Raw genomic sequence first — 17,466 nt, 5'->3', positions numbered from 1 at the left:
CACCACTTCAGCAGAGAAGCCCCACGTTCCCATGCTCCCAGACGTGCTGGACGTGTTTTGATGAGCTCACAGAAATTCAGGGTTGGCTGGGACCTGGGAGGTCACTCAGCCAAGCTGCTGCACTGGGGCCAAGACCATCCCTGACGTGTGTTTGCCTGCAGCTATTGCAAACCTCCTCCCGAGGGACGTGCTGACTTTCCTCTTTGCATTTAGGGATTCACAGTGTCTGTGGTTGGGAAGCACTGCCTGATGTCAGAGGCACACCACCTCTGCCACAAACCCTGTGGGATACAGAGCTGTTCATGCCCTTTCCATAACCCCCCTGGAGCTGTGCTCCTCTCCCTGACCCAACAATTCCTGCTGACCACTCTCACAGCTACACATCAAGTGACCCTGAGCTCTTTCCTCCAGGACATTTTTCTAGACTTTGTCAGACTGTGTTGAACAGGCACTTTCAAAATCCTCCCCAAATCCCTGAGGTCCAACGTGGAGAGATGCTGGAGGACCTGCAAATCCCAGTGGGGTGACCTGTTGTCTGGGGGTTCTCACACTGATATAATGGCATTGTTGTTAGTAGAAGAAATATGCTGGGATTCAGGCATGACTCTGCCCCACAGGATCACAGGGTGATTTAATATTTTAAGCTATGAAACTTGGCCTTTAACAATTTCTTCAGGGTGCAAGGGGACTTACAAGATAGCACTGTATTATTCACTACCATGGGCCACCTTCTGAATATTATAAACCTTAATTTACTTTTTTTATAATCTGAATGGACTTTTTAAGTATATCTAAGGGAATTGGAGTGAGGAGAAACATTGCTTAATTCAGCCATTGCATCCTTAAAGCCAGATTGGAAACATGGAAACCATATGTGAGCTTTTAGCTAATAAAATAAAATGCCAAAATGTGGCGGCTGAAGCTATTGCACCCAAAATATAATTGCACATATGCTCATTTACTCACTTATAATCAAAACATTAAAAATAAAAAAAAAAAATCTTTGATACTCAGACTAGGTGTAACTGTTGGACTAAGCTATTTTACAAAATTATTTTACATGGAAAGAATGTGCACGGGTTTTTCTAATGGCAATATGAAAAGCAAACTGTATAAATACAGCCACACACAGCAGCAATTGATAATGTTTCACCTGAACACAAAAATGTCCTCAAAATCCTTTAGCAAGCCAAATTTTTATTAATTTTACTATAAGGTAATCTTACTTTTAGAGGGCTCTAGACTACATATTAATGCTAAATGTGTGTTTTTTGCTGAGTGTTGATTTTCTTAGTGGAACATTCATTTTTTCATTACTATGAGTCCTGAAGAGATATTTAGTCTTGCCAAAGGTGCCAGAACTGAAATCATCTCTTTGCTTTAACACTTCATCCCTCATGTCCTGACTGTCTCTAAAACATTACTTTTAGCTGGTTTTAGCCTCTCTTCAATCCAAGTTTTACTGTCCCAGAACTGATTGGAAGCCTCTCGGAGATGTTGAAAATGGTCTGTTTAAAAATCAGTCAGAGAAGACCCTGCTTCTCATGCAGAGGTTAAGGATCATGCAGTCCTTTTTCTCCTCCCATTTTTTCCTCTGATATCACTTGCCTGAATCCAAGGAATCCCAGCTCAGCTTGGGCAGCAGAAAGGGGATTTGCAGCACGTGGTCCCTTGGGAGAGGTTTGCTGAAGGCGCGGAGGGATGGGCAAAGAACATTGATGGCATCAATCTTGGAGGCCGAGGTGTAGTGCAGGGCTGAACCACTGATGGGGCCACAATAAATTCCCTTTTCCTGTGGATTAGCTGTCAAGAGTGGGAAGCAGGAGGAGCAGCATTGCTCTCTCTGACCGATAGACTGCACTAAAACTTGTCTGAGCATAAACCTCAACCCAGTGTGCAGCAAGGTGCCGTTGTCTGGCTGGAAATAACAGGGCCAGCTCTTTAACTTTGGCAGCTGTGACCTTCCTGGTGCTGCCCTCTCCAGGAGCAGCCCCCGTGCCTGATCCAAAGCATCTCTCCCAAGGCCAGCATGAAGTTCCTAGAAATTAGCCAAAGTGACTGAAAAAATGCGTTACGTTGGTGAAGAATCTGTTTTTTCAATTGCCAGCACTTTATTTTTTTAGAAACGTGAGAGAAGGGGGTAAAAATTATAATGTGCCTTCTAAAAGGATGAGAGAGGAAAATTAATTAGTAGGGAAGCAATTGGATGGGAATGTGGGTTAAGTGGCTGGCTCTGCCACTGGCTTCTTTCGCAAGCATGGCCAACATCCATAATTCTTCCTCTCCCCAACCTCCATGTCCCTCCTGCCCCCATCCTCCATCTGTACAACGGCTCCCATCTGTAAAGTGTTTCCATTGTTTGTCTCAAGGGCTTGATGGCTTTTGACTCTGTGCAGCGCGTTGCACAACGGCCTCTGGATGCGGTTTTATAAACAGCAAATATAAATAGAAGACTTTTAGGGGAGGCTAATGAAAAAACTTTAGGAATAATCTGTTTAAAGTGAATTTGAAAGTGAAAAGCTGACATGCAGATGCAGTGCTGGGATAACTTTAGGACGAGCTAGCCAAGAAATTGGCCCTTGTTTATTTTCTTATGTGATAAGTTCGATAGCAAAAATGTATTTTTTTTTAATTATAAAATCAGATGGAGCAGCCAAAGGAATGAGTGAAGTCAGATCAAAGATGATAAATTGAGTCTGATGAGATGAAGACTTTACCTATTTCAATTACCCAAAGTCTAGTTTTGCAGAAAATTCTTTCTTTAAAAAGAGAGAGAGAGAGAGGAAGAAAAAAAACACAAGAGAAATGAAAAGAAAAACATGCCATAGCCAATAAGTTGTGAAAAACTCTTGAGACTGGCACTTTCAAATGCTTGGCAGGTTTTTAAGCCAATTTTTATTTAGTCCACTATAACTGTTGGAGGGTCTGTGATTCCCAACTGTTTCACATCAGAGAATGAAAACAACTATAGCCCAGCCAAGACCACATTGGTGACTGCCAGCCCCTTTATGTGCCAAACATGAAAGCAACAAGTCCAGATGCTTTGATCCCAGCATTTTTGGATTTAGCCCAGAATGTTTTTAACTCATGTTAGGACAACATACATTATAACTGGAAATCAATCAATAGCACTGTGACCTTCAAACGCAGTAAATGTTTGGAGTTAGTTTCTGAGCGTGTAATCTAAATTGGGGATTGGAAGTTGGAAGCAATCCTAACCTAACAGAAAAAAAAAAGTGTATAGTTTTAAAATCTGGAGTTGCAAGGAAGCAACAAATGAAGGTTTAATTGTTTAGGGAAAGATTATCAACACTGGAGATGCATCTGATGTGGAGGGAGGGCTGGAAAAGCCCAAGCAGCAAAGCAATGCCATCCACCCAAGCGTGGTGGAGAAACAATAAATGGGATAATATGGGAGAAATTGATATGGATAAATAAATAAATAGAGCCCTTGCCCACTCTGGACATGGTTGGTGTTCACTCCACACTGAGGGCTTACAGGGCAGGGTGGCACAAAAGCGTGAGGAGATGCCCAAGGGAAAGAGGCATGGAAAACCCATCCGTGCATCCCAGGAAAATTTATGCCCAATATCTGCATCTTGGACATTTCACATGAATCCTGAGTGACAGCCCCACGCCAAGGGACTCCTTTGAGAAAGTTTGCAGCAAGGAAAAAAAAGAGAACGGATTTATTGCAAATATAGCTGTGTTATAGGCCAGGCTTTAGCCTGTCTTATAGGCAAACACAAGATCCCTTTCACCTTCACACTGATGCTGCTCCATCAGAGGACCAACACCTGACGTGCACCTATTAAAATCAAGGTTTGACCTCTACAGGGGAGAAGTGGCTTCAAAAGGTAATTAAAATAATTTAATCTCTTTTTCTTTTTTTCTTCTGCAATATGATTTAATTGTATTGCCACTAAATACCAGTCTAGACAAGGTCTTGTTAAAAGCTTTAAAATCCCCCAGTAGTTTTACCTGTTAGTGGTGGTGAGTAGCTGTTGGCATGTGGACCAAGCTCACACAAAGCTCTCTTATAATAGTGCTCCCAAACCCTATCACAAGGAATAAAAAAACACCCAGAAAGACAAAATTGGGGGGGGAAAGCATTCTCCATCTAGAAAAGCAAGCAACTTTTAGCAAATGTGAAATCTTTGTAAAAATGCAAATCCCAAATTGTCGAACAGCTGTGTCAATAAATTACCAACCCCATGCCCAGCCTCGTTGTCACCTGCTGTTGTGGGGACACAGGGACAGTGGTGATGGCAAAAAGGTGTCCATCCTTGTAGCCTTGTGCAGGGAAAGGAGAGAGCCAGCTCAGTGGGCACATGGAACTCGCTGGGAGAGGACACACTGCCCTCAGGCTGGAGTGTCACCTGCTGCTGGCTGGTCCTGAGAAGTGATTCTGGGGCCAGGCAAAGGCAGCACCACTCCTGGGCTGAGCCTGGGCGTGCTTGTGTGAGCTCCAAACCCCTGTCAGAAGGGGCTGGCTGAAGAGAAATCATGTTCTTCATGGCTTTGCTTTTCATACCTGGGCTTCTCACACCTGTGTTCCTCACACCTGTGCTCCCTTCGCCCTCTAAGCACAGCCCACACCCTCTCTTCTCTTCCAGTGCACCATATTCTCAGTGGCCCATTTTTAAGAAAAGGAAAGATGCCCCAAGTGTCACAGGGAATATGAAAGGGTTTTCATGAACCTCCAGCCCTTCACTGCCAGAAAAAATGGTTTTTGTCAATACTAGAAGAAAATAACCTAGTGGTAATAATTGCCCTCGTTTGTCAGTCTGGGCTGATGACTTTCCCGTTTCATTTCCTCCTGTGTAATGTTACAGGGGACATATATGAGATATTCAGCAAGGACTGAGGCAGGGAAGTCTGCAGGAGTGTTTAGTGGGAGGTCAGGAATTTTTAAGAGGTATTATTACAAGGCGGTGTGGTTTGGGTCATGTTTCTTGTAGACATCTTGTCAGGAAACTTTTTGAATAATAAATTATAATCTTTTTATATATTGTACAAGCTTATTAACCTTAATCTTCAAACATAAAACTGAATTTTGAAAATATAATCAGAAAAGCTCAGAAGCTAAACAAACAACATAGAAACATAAAAAAGAAGAGAAATAAAACATATGCTGGCCAGAGTTTTAGAGACAGTAGCCACAGCACAGCAGATCTTAATTAGCAGCTACCTGCAGTGGCAGTGGCCTGGGATGAAATGTTTTGATGTGTGTAAATGTTTCTATAAAACAGTTGAAGCTTTCTTAGATCCTGTATCACTTTTTCCTAAACGTTGAGGTTTTCCAGCATGGACATTTCACAGACTGGGATCTCAGGAAGATCTAAAGTCTTTGCTTTCTGTTTTTGTTTCTCCAATCGTAAATTGAGGATACTTACATTTATTTACTATGAAAGGCTCTTAGTGCTTCCAAAAACCCAGTATTTAATGACTGGGTAGGACCAGCAGTTGTGGTAGCAATAGCTGAAGGCACAATCTTGCCATAAATCCTGCTCACACTCAGACTTGAAAAGTAACTCCATATTAAATGATACCGAATTCCTGTCTGAAATATTTCTGCAGTGCCATCTTTTCTTAAAAATATTCTTGAGCTTAGCCAGCACAGACCTTTTCAGAAGTGTAAAGCAAGAAATTTCTGTTCATTCCGCCAAATGCCTCCTGCAAGTGGCAGGGCACTGCTGAGTCTGACTCACCCAAGGCACAAACTGAATCCTTAAAGGTGGCTTGGTGACCAAAGCTCCAGCTCTGCAGGGATTTGCTTATGCCAGGAACTCAGCTCTGGTTTGCATGTGGGGAAATTTGCTTTATCATCACCTCTTCCCTTCCAGAAGGGTCACAATCACTCAAAATCATGACAATAATCAGTGACTGAACCACTGACATCACTTTGCATCCCAAAAAGACATGGGATGATGAGGTGTGTCTTGAAGAGCTTTTGGAGAAGGAGGAGATGCCCAGCACCATGCCCATCCCTTGTTCACCCGAAGGGATTGACTTCATGGCACAGGGAGAGATGGAAAAGCAGGACCAATGCAGTCTGTGAGTCAGGACTTCACGGTAAGCGCTGATAATGTCTGATAAAGTCAGGAGAAAGTCCACCTTTCTCCTGTCCAAGTCAGGCAGGTGACTGCTGATACTGCTTAAAGGAATGCATGCAAATTACTGGGATATCCCTTAATTCATGTGCATTGTGGATCTGAAGGGAGAGACAATCTATGTAAGTGTGTATACCTGTGCCCCACCTTCTGTGCCCATGGTGCTCATTTCTGGGCTCACATTTCTGCCCTGAATTCCCTGGAGCCCAAAATGAAAGGTCTTGTCTTGCAGCCCACACCTCCGCCCACATCCACAGGGAAGACATCAGATGCAGAGGATGCACCATGTCCTGTCCTGATTTACACCCTCCACAGTCCAGCCCTGCCCCCAGCTGGCACCTGGTGAGCAGATATTTATAGAGATATGAATCAGGGAGCCCCTTCCAATGCAAATAGTACCAGAAGGATTTGACCCTGGGTACTAATTTCCTGTCTTAATCCACAGTCTAATAGAGTGTTCTTGTAAAATTCAACTTTTCTTCAAAGGTGCCTTTTTTCAAACTCTTGATGGAGGTCGGTGAAGTGACGGATTGGGAATCTGCAGCCTCAGAGTGAGGGTGAAGGTGAGTCAGGTAATTATGTTCCAGTTACTGTTACATATTAGAGATAACTGTAGATTTGTCTTATCTGCTGTGTCACATTTAATTGGTGGCTCTTGGTGTTATGTCAGGACTGAAGACACATAAAGCTTTATAATGGGAAATCTGATCTCACCTGGGAGCATCTTCTGTCTGCAGTCATTCTTCTCTATCCCAGGAAATACTTTGATTCATCAATACCACAGCAGCTCTTGATGAAAAAAAACAATCTTCTAGTGGTCATGAGGAGGTGCTAGGAGGTCTAGGATGAATGGGCAGGTGGACAGGACAGTATAGGGGATATCAAGAAACCAAGAGTTTATTCTCTTGCAATGCAAATTACCTGTGCTTGAATTTCTGTCTGTTTCTCCCTATTTTCGTAAGTTCTCCAAGATAAGAAGTATTACACTATATTGGTACAGAAATTACCATATTGGCTCTCATCTCATTTTTGGATTTGTTGGTCTTCCTATAACACAAATAATAACTATGGAATACTACCAGACACTGGGGATTCTTTAAAATTTTCATTTCAAAGTGAGATCCAGATCCAGGCTTAGAACAAGAATTTCTGGCATGGGCACAGAACAGGAAAGGGAATTGTAGATCCTTTAATTAACCATGGACCAGGCAAGATACGTTGGCAAATCCCACTGAGAAGCTGCTGATTCCAGCAATGAGCTACAAGGGGACCTTGCATTCTCCTGGAGGAACCATCCTCACAGCTGAACCACACAGCTCATCAGCCCCACACAACTGGCTGGATTTATCCTCTGCAGGTTCTCATCCCCACGAGCAGAGTCAGCCCAGTGTTGTTAAGCTTGTGAAACTTGATGGGCTCACAGCACGAGGCAGTTTAGCTGCTGCTATGTGAGATCCCCTTCTATGTTCAGGTTTATTGAAAACCTCATGTCCCATCTGTTTCTGGATGCTGCTTTCATGTTCCTCATCTCTTTAGGTTGTCTTTTCCAAAGAGCTCTCTGGATCCATGTGGACTTAATAAACGATTTTGGTGTGTGCGTATAAGCGCAAGGACCAAGATGTCTTATTTCATAAAAGTCTGTCACTGATTTATTCCTCCTTCTGCTGCCCTGCTTCCTGTTCATTTCTCCTCACACTTCCAGAGTGAGGGACACTGTTTACATTAAGGATGTTTCTTGTGTTTACAGATGGGGCAGCATTTGTAAATGATTCCAAAGAGTTGTTGTTTCCAAGGAGCCTCTTCAGGCTTTCAAGAAGGGCTCTCACCATGTTAGTGCTTGGTGCTCCTTGTTTGTTTTAAATTTGTTTTATATGTCCTGCAAACCTCCCATGGGACCGGCCTCCCTCCCCCCAGTTTTCTGGTGGCTGGACAGCCAGGAATGCGTGTGGACCCTGGATCCAGCAGCATTTGTCTTCTCCTTGAGTGGAATCCAGAATGACCTCCTCAGGGAGGTTTATTTCAGAAAGACACCATTCCACCTCCTCTCTGTCCCCCACGTGTGTTGAGTTTCTACATCATAACTGGGAGCACTGGACTTTTATAAAAGCCCTGATTTTTCTTTCAGGAAAAGGAGCAGAACCACACTAGTTTTGTGTTTCATTGCTTTGTGTTCTTTGTCATTTGAGTTCTGCTTGAAAAACACATTTGTTGTTTTGGACATTTTCAAGTTAATTAAAAATATTGTTCAGGAATAGATCAGCCAGAGGCATGGCTCCTCCTGGAAGTCCTTCTGCCCCTCATGGTGGAGTTTGTCCTTCTCTTGACATCTGAACCACAGAGGAACACTGGAAATAAACACATTTATCAGCTAGATGTGCATGCGCTTGTCATGGAAGAGTGGACACGAATTTGAACCGACTGCCATCCTTTTCATCCTGGGATGCAGGAGGATATATTTTCCCTACCATTTTGACATAGTTTTGCATAGCCTAAAATAAAAAGCACATGTTTGCATGAAGGCGAAGCGCACGGATATCTAAACTGTCAAAGAGGAACAGCGACCAAGCCAAATATCTTTGGCTGAATGAGGCAAGAATTCAAAGCTGAGCACTGTTGATGAAGAAAATGCCAAATTCATTGTCACTGCTTGCAGTTTTTTATAAAAGAGGAGAGTTGTTGGCTGATCTCAGCAGGCAAATCTAACCTGGAGCATAGCTGAGACAGTGGGACCTGCAAGTGCACGTGGCAGCTGATGGCTTTTGGAAAACCTCCCTTGAGCAGGAGCATTTCTATGTCTTCTAAGTCAAGCATTCAGCTCCTACTTGTTAGACAACTTTATTTAAATTATACTGGACCCAGTTTTTTGGGTGAGATGGAAAACTGAAGTCTCAACCTCCTGTTTTACAGATTTTTTTTTTTTAATCTGATTTTAAACTTCACAATGTTCTAATGTTCTCACTAAATTGCTGATACTTATACTCAGTCAAATCCTGGGGGAATTTTTTAACCATTTCTTCTCCAAAGTAAATTCCCCTGGGAGGAATTGAACTCAGCAGAAATATTTCTCTGAACAAGCACAGCGGGAGTAGTTTTAAAAGACACTGCACTTGCTGGAGATTCTTATGCTTGCGAGAACTGTGAAAAGTAATTAAAGTCACTAAATAGATTTTTGAAACCTCAGTTTTGGCAAAAACCATCTCCATCTGGAGATATGCACAGAAAAACTGTTGTGACCTGAAGCATGGAGAAGTTACAGAGTTTGTTTAGAGAAGAATTTTGAATTAAACACAGAAACCTGCCTATGCATGGGTTTAATACACACAATTTCTGTTTAAACATAATCCATGAGCCAAATTTTAGGTAGAGCTGCTGGTGCTGAAATCTTATCCAGGAAAAAGTCTGAAAGGAGTTGATGCTTCTGTGATAATGCAGCTTTGGGTACTTGATTATTCTTTCCATTTCTGTTTTCACTATGCTCCATTACCAGTAAAATATGCAATGTCAGTCCAGCTCTACCAGTTTTGAAGTGCTCCTTGAGAATTGTAGGAATCTTTTGGCAGGAAAAATGTATCTTTCATACGAAATTCTATAACTATCAAGATAAGTTTTAAAAATATTTTCTTTCTCAAAGAACTGCAGATCAAGCACTGCTCTGCAAACTGACACTCTTGATGAAGCAATGAGCCCGAGCTGCCCGAAAGCAAAGTGAAGAGGCTACAAGTCCATAAATTTGCTGTTATCTGAGAGCCTTTCCAAAAGGTACTTGAATTGATTTGTGTTCTTGGAAATACCATTTTCTGTGTCAACACTGTAGGATGATGCTGCCAAAAAGCCCCTCATCCTTCTGGAGAAAGTGGCAGTTCAGATGTGGATGTGCCTGACTGTCATGAGCTGTTATCCCCACTTTTGTCTGGCTGCAGCTCCCTGGAAGTAGCCAACCTTTGAGATTCAGTTCCTGCTCTAATGGATTTGAGCAGGAGGTCCTTAGAGAGTCAGTTTTCAAGCCCTTTGACCTTCCATGCCTGGAGTTTTAATATTATTCCTATAAGCACCTCTGACATAAAGCACCTTTGATGTAAAGAGAAATTTGGGTTCTCTCTTGGCCATTATGGGAAATATTATCTTTCAAAAGAAGGGCAGCATTTACATCTTTAAGAAAAATCAATTCAAGATCAGAAGCAATGACTTCCAATGCTATTTTTCTTTCAAGATTTCAGTACCCTGAACCTTCTGAGCTCACCCAATACTGGTGACCACTTCAGCTGATCAGTTCCTAGGCAGCCTCCACCAAGATGTACTTGGGTGAGTTACCATGCTATGCCAATATTGTTTTGGGGTGGACAATTTTCTGATGTTTGATTGCCCTGGGTGAGTCATTTTTGGTGAATCATTATACCAAAATGCAAAGAAGGTAACTTGAGAAAGATGCTTATGTTTCTGCAGCACTTTGCAGCAGATGTCTCCTATTTACTGCTTTATTTTATTGCTTAATGACTGGATCTCGAGTAATTGAGCGATTTGACAGATATTTATTTGTAAAACGTGATTCATTTAGTCAGACATTGTGAAACAGTTTCATGCCAGTTCTAGATATTTTGGTAGAACTTTCTAAAGATGCAAACATTCAAGTAAATTGCTCATGTCAGTAGCACATCCACTTTTTACTGTTCTTTACTGAGCACAAATATTTGAGTTGACAAAAAAGCGCTGGTGAACAGACTACAGGGACTTCTGAACTTTAATCAACCACAAGCACTGGCAGGGTTCAGAAGTAATTTCCTAACTATGAATCACCTGCAGACAATGAATCACATTCTGGAGAAGATTGCCAAATAAAACAAGCCATCATGTATAGCTCGCATTGACTGGACTATGGAAAGGCCTTTGATTCACCTAGCTGAAAGAGAAGATGTGATGAAAGCACTGAAATAAAGGCATAAAAGAATGTAGGAATCCCAAACCACATCTGCCAGCAGTGAATGGCGACATTTAAGTTCGACAAGGAAGATAAAAGAAAGCGAGACTAAGCAAAATAGCCGGCGAGGAGACACTATCTTACTGGAAAAGACTTGCCTGGAGAAGGACTTCACAAAGCATTTCTGGGAAGAAGACCTTAGCTTAACTTCAACCATATGTGCGAGCTCAGATTTCGGCTGTGATGGAGCAGTTGTCTTTGCTGAACTGGCCAATGATCTCCAGGCGATTTTTAGGGGAATGGAAGTGGAGGGAGAGCAGGGAAGACAAATAGCTGGGGAAGGCTGCGGGGACAAGAAGCTCTCCCTGTTGGCTGGTGCTTGCTGAGGTGAACAGAAAGCTCCTCCAGGGATTCCACTGGCCAAACTCTGGCTGCTGGAGAAGACGTGTTACGTTTCCACCTCAAACAGAAAGGGGCCAAGATTTTGGGTGCTAACAATACAAAAAAGGACAGGATCTTGTATAATGTTTTTCAAAGACAGCGCTGAACAAAGGGATAGTGAAATAGGAGAAGAAACCAAAACCTTCCTGGAGACTGTAAAGAATCACACATGAGAGTAAGTCCTACCACAAGGAAAAGAAACAGAAGAGGGGATAAAATTGACTTTTTTTACTATTTTATTTCTTTTGAGAGGTCTTTGGCCATGCTCTCCCCAGCAGTGAGACAATAGCTGGTAAAGCAATGACAGCGGAAGCAACGAGAGCCCTGCAATTATCTCCACTTTGATGATTCCCCTCTGGTTGTGCCAGCATTCAATAAACCCTCAAATTGCATGCTGTAGCAGGAGAGTGAATTTACTGCAGCCAAAATCATATGAGTGCAATGAATCAAGACAGCCTTTCCACACTGCTCAGGTCTGGCTCGTGCGTTCCGCTCCACAGACTAACATATATTAAAAAAAAAAAAAAAAAAAAAAAGGTACAGCTGAATTCCAAAATCCCAACAGTACCTACCAGCTAACTGCCAGCATAAAGAGGTCAAAATTGGTACTTCTGCCTCAGTTTATCTCCTGGATGTTTCTCAGCTTCTCAAACAGGCAAAAATTAAGTAAAAAATCTGAATTTGCTTCACAGAAAGGAGCTGTGCTAGCCCGGCGCTGAGGTACTGGGCTGTAAAAAGTCCTCTTACAGGGGACTTTACAGTCATCCCCCCTGATTTGCAGTTGGTGACGGGCCCTTTGCCTGGATTTGTTTTGCAGGAGCGCGGTGCGAGCGCAGGGACCGTGAGCACTTCCCCGCGCAGCCACGAGAGAGCACCCGGCAATTAGGGCTGGAGGGCTGCGGCTGCCCGGGGAGGGAGGACGCGAAACGCCCGCAGCGCTCCGGGAAAAAACCCTGCTCGCACTTCCCTCCTCGCCTTGAGCTCTTCAGACAAAATCTGAGTCAAGCCGGGGTTAACTAAACCCGCGCTACTTGTTCTGAGTCGCTGCGAGGTTTGGCTGTGGGTTGGTGGTGCAGGGATGGGGTGGAGGCTGTGGATGCTGCCCCGGAGCAGGGGATGGGGGAGTTTGTCCCCTGGCTCAGGATCTTCTTGTTCAAAGCCAAAGGCTGCCTAATGACTGCTGGCAACCTCGACTGCCCTTTCACGGAGGCAGCTCTGTACCTAAAAGCCTGAAAGTTAAGTTGTCCATTTTCCTGTGTGCTGAATAATAAACTCAGGCATTGGCTGATCAAAGCGCCTGCCCCGTGAGGTGCAGCTGAAATAAGTATTCCACACTTTATTTCTCACATGTTAGATACAGTGATAGAGGCAAGAAATGTTGTGTGGACAAGCAGGCACAGGGAGGGGGTCTGTGGGGGTCTCTTGCCTGCTGCTGTCCCAGCCAGGGCACATTCTATTGAAGCATAGAATCATTAAAGTTGGAAAAGACCTCTGAAATCCTTGAGTCCATCCACTCCTGATGCTCCTGTGAAGAAATTCTGCACTCACAGAATATGTTAAAAAATCTTTTTTTTCAAAGAACTTATGCCAGTTTTTACTGTGAGGTTTGGGGTGAGCTATCAAGAAAGGAAAACAAATATTATAAATAATGGAATATTATTAATGTTCCAAGACAATACTTTCAAACAGAGATAGTATTTAAAAAATGCAGAAATCCCCTGAAACCTCAGATCACACATGAATCATGTAGTTCACGAGGCACATGTTTACTTGTGTGGTTACTGGGGTACATATTTTCACAGGCATGTAACAGCGACTCCCGGGCACGAGCCCGGGGCAGCGTGCCCAGCCCAGAGCTGGGATGTCCAAGGCTCAGTCCCATCCCACTGCCAGAGCCCTGCACACCTCCAGACATGGCCTGGCTGTGCTCGAGCCAGGCTGGGGACAGCGCCCTGCATGGCACAGTGAGGACCCTCAGCAAAGGGGCTTTGGCTCTTTGGGTTCAGCTGTGGGGTGTCCCTGAGATGGGGCTCCATCACTTGGGGAGATACTTTGCTGCCACGATTTTCTCTTGGGAGAAGGAGGAAGAGGAGTAGGAGGAGGGACAGTGGGCTTTAGGCTGAGGAGTCTCCAAAAGAATTTTAGTGCTTTGCCCCACATCCTCAAAGGCACTGACCTCCCAGTGAGGAGACCCTGCAGCACCAGCCCGCTCCCAGGTACTGTCAAGTTGAAAACTTACAACAGAAATAAAATAACCCCTAACAATAAACAAAAAATTCAAGTTAAAAAACAACAAAGTAATTAACCAGCAGTGCAGCCCTGTGTGGTTTTTTCTCTTTGGCAGCCCCTCGCAGAGACGCTCTGGCTCCAGCCATTCAAGCAGTTTCCTATCACTTGGCTTCCAAACCAAGCAGCACCAGCAAGAACCAGCAGCTCTGCCACCACTGACCTGCACCAGCCCTGGGACAGAAAACACAGAGCCCCCCCAGGACAGGTGGGTGAACCCCCTCACCTTTCAGCCAGGGGAGTTTGATGTCACCTCCTCATTCACAGCCAGTGTGGCTGCCTCTGTCCCTTAGGTGAGCACTTTCTCCAAATTCCATTGATGCATGTGCAATTCAATGCAATACTTACGTGTAAGTACCTTTATTACGTGCAATGTATGAGTATTGTAAGTACATAAAATCAGGAAGGAGTGAAAAGCAGCAAAATGAGCCTGAAACCACTTTAGGGATATTTCCAGCCCTGCCTTAGGGAGAGTCAGCCTAATTCAGCAGAGGCTTCATTCAAGTTGCCTGTTGTTGGAATACCACTAATTGAGTCTACACTTAAATATCAGAGAAATTGTAAGAAAACAAAATCTTGCTTAATACTCTATAAACACTTAATATTTAGTACTTCATATTAATATTTAGTATTTCACTTAATATTTAGTACTCAAAAAGGTTTGTCAATATGCTCAGCTGAGAGAGATCAGCTGGTTCAATAACCAGGTGCTATGAAATTTAGTAGAAGGTGCTTTGAAGGACACCCATAGTGTATGGTGGGGAAGTGAAAAAAATCCTCCAAGTGAAGTACACAATGTGTCTATTCCTCTGAATAAATTTAGGGTTACTGACGAGCAATAGCAGGTGGCACCACAGGAAAAGCAGTGCCAAGCAGCCAGTGCTCAAGTTAAATTTTCACAAAGCTTTCTCAGTTCCCTTCATTTGATCACCCTAAAATATTTTCAGAAGTTGAAATTTTTCCTCCTGAGATATGTTGTAGCCAGTAAATGTTGTTTATATCGACCGCAAACAAATCTTAACTGAATCTCTGCAACTGATGTCTAAGTTCAGTGAACAAAAATAATCATTCCAAAGAGTGTTTAAGGTGAAATCAAGCTGGGGTTGCAAAAGGCTGGTGGAAAACATATTGGATGGCATGGGCTGACAGTCAGGCTGCTAAAGACACCTTCTGGATCATTTTTAGGAATTGCTTAATAACCACTTCAATAATAAACAGAGAGACTAAGGGCATGCAATAAAAGAAAATCCAGTGGATATTTCACTCAATATCCTCAAGCACGACACATTTATTTCATTCAAAAATTCTTTGTTGTTGACTCTGTAACGTGATTCAATGTTTACTTCAACTAATGATTTTTAGGGATCTTTCACTGGCCTTTTGTGGCTATAAATGCAGTGAAGATCTCTGCAAGACATGTAAGGGTTCCGTTTGGTTTTGAAATGTAAACCATACAAAAGGAATTTAAATTATGATTTAATCTTCACTAACAAGTTTCTGGAAGACCATACACCCTGAAAGCATTGTACAGTGACACAGTGATGAAACACAGCTATGGGCTCGATGCTGCAGTGCAAAAGAAGGGTTTTATTCCCATATCTGTCTTCATCTGTGTGCTTTGGGGTCAGCAGGAATGGCCCCAAAGGTGGGTACTGCTCTTGGAACATGCTGAGCAATTAATTACTTTCAGGGCTCTTCTGTAGTAGGCACTGACTCCTAAAGGGTTTCTAGTTCATCCCCTAATGTGTGGGTTTAAAAATAAGTATGCTTATTTCCAGTTTCTTTCTGAGGGAAATACTATAGTGTATTTAAGGTTCAATTTAACTGCATTTCTGAAAGTCACTTTACGCTGAGGACGGGCTGCTGGGGAAAGAGAGACCAAGAAGCTGGTCCTTAAAGAGGTTCTCATTTCTGCTCTGAGCTCAAATTTACTTCTCACGGCAGTTTGAAGCCAGTGAATAAAATGCAAGCGGAGTTAGTTCTTTTGTCATCCTTAAGAAAATAAGTTAGAGTGGGTCCTTGCAGTTTGCTGATCCAGGATTGTTTTAAGATACAATTGTTAGGCATGTTTCAAAAAGAAAAAAGATCTTTCAAGAGCTCATTTCCCAGAACATTACCAGCCAACAGCTCTAATGGGCTCACGCCACACAACAATTGTTGACTAATACTATGTGCTTTGCAAAGAAAAAAAAAAAAGAAGAAACAAACTGTTATATGTTTTTTGTTGAGATATATTTAGAGAGCTTTCTTATTGTTAAGAGTTTTAGGAACAATAATCAGTGGTATGTCATTCTGGTATTGTTAGCAAAGCCCTTTCTATTGAATTTTCAAGATGTTGTAAAGTGAGATTATGTGAGTAGCACCTCTGGACACTTTTTCCCATCATTGTGTTGGTATCAATCGCTGACTTCCACTGTTTCTCCTGGTATTAAATGAAAATGTTGTTTCCCACTACGCTGATTGGAGGCTGTATAATGCATGACATAACTGATAACCCTACTGAGATTACACATTGTAAGATCCAAACTGCACGAGAAATTTGGACAACAAAGTAGGTGGCCACTTGGACTGGGATGCAAAGTTTAAAAGAGAATGTACTGGGATCATTGTTTCAGCTGAAATGAAGAAACATTACAAATGGATAATTTACGAGGCTGGTTCCTCAGGTTTTGGGAAAATGCTTTTTTTTTTTTTTTCACTAGTTGTTCTGTGGGGACAGTAGGTAGAATTTATTTTCCAAGGGCAAAGTGTTGCCCTAAGGCTCCTCAGCCTCACTCACCCCTGGCAGAGCTGTGTTAGAGCAGAAACCCACACCCTGCTGAGACTCCTGACATTTTCCAAAGAGGAAATATTAAAAATTCAGTGGCAGAGTGGAGGAGAAGTAAGTTATACTTTGGAATAGCAGCAAGCTGAGAAAGCCAGATTTTTCAACTCTGTAATAAAACCCCCTGAAAATAATGAAAGGTTTTGAGCTGACTTCTGTGTTACACCCCACCAGTATCTGGGCAGCATAAAGAGCAAATAGGGAGTTCCCTCATAGCAGGTTCTGGCTGCTGCCATTTCCCTTACACCATGTCAGGTTGTTTTGGTCTTGCACTTGTGCTCCAGAAGGATTTTTCTGGAGAGATGACTGAGCTGGTCAATGCCCCTGTGCCATCCTGCTGGTTACTCACACCTGCTTCTTTTCCCCCAGCACCATGACAAGTTTAGGGTGGTTCAAGATTTTCGTTGGGGTTTTTTTTTTTGGGTGGGGTTTACCCCTGCTCTACTTTATTCTTCACACAGTGGCTTCTGTCCAACTTTGCTGTTTCCTAAGCTAACAGAGGTTGGCATGTTCAGACCTTGGCTTATGGCTGGCACAAGGGGAAGGAGAGGTCACTGGCATCCCACTCCCTGTCCATCCTTACAGGCAGTAGAGAAAAGCATGGGGAAAAACTCAGCTGCAAGCCATGTTCCTGCCCTTCAGCACCTCTCAGCCTGGTCTCTGTGCTCAGCCAGAGCAGGGACAAATTCAGACCTGACCCTGGCACTCCTCAGCTGATGGGGCATTCGGTCCAAAAAGCAGTTCTTGATCTCCCATTCAAAGTTTTTATGGATGAGTGTAAAGCTGGAGTGAGTTGCTCCATGCAGTGGTTAAGGTTTTAATAGCTCTTAAGTAATAAAAACAGCAGAACTGCTTCCAGGGAGTACCAGGGAATCAAGTCTAAATGC

Source organism: Haemorhous mexicanus, chromosome 10 (genome assembly GCF_027477595.1).
Source record: "Haemorhous mexicanus isolate bHaeMex1 chromosome 10, bHaeMex1.pri, whole genome shotgun sequence".
In the NCBI taxonomy this organism is placed as follows: domain Eukaryota; kingdom Metazoa; phylum Chordata; class Aves; order Passeriformes; family Fringillidae; genus Haemorhous; species Haemorhous mexicanus.
Note: the sequence above shows the minus strand (reverse complement) of the source record.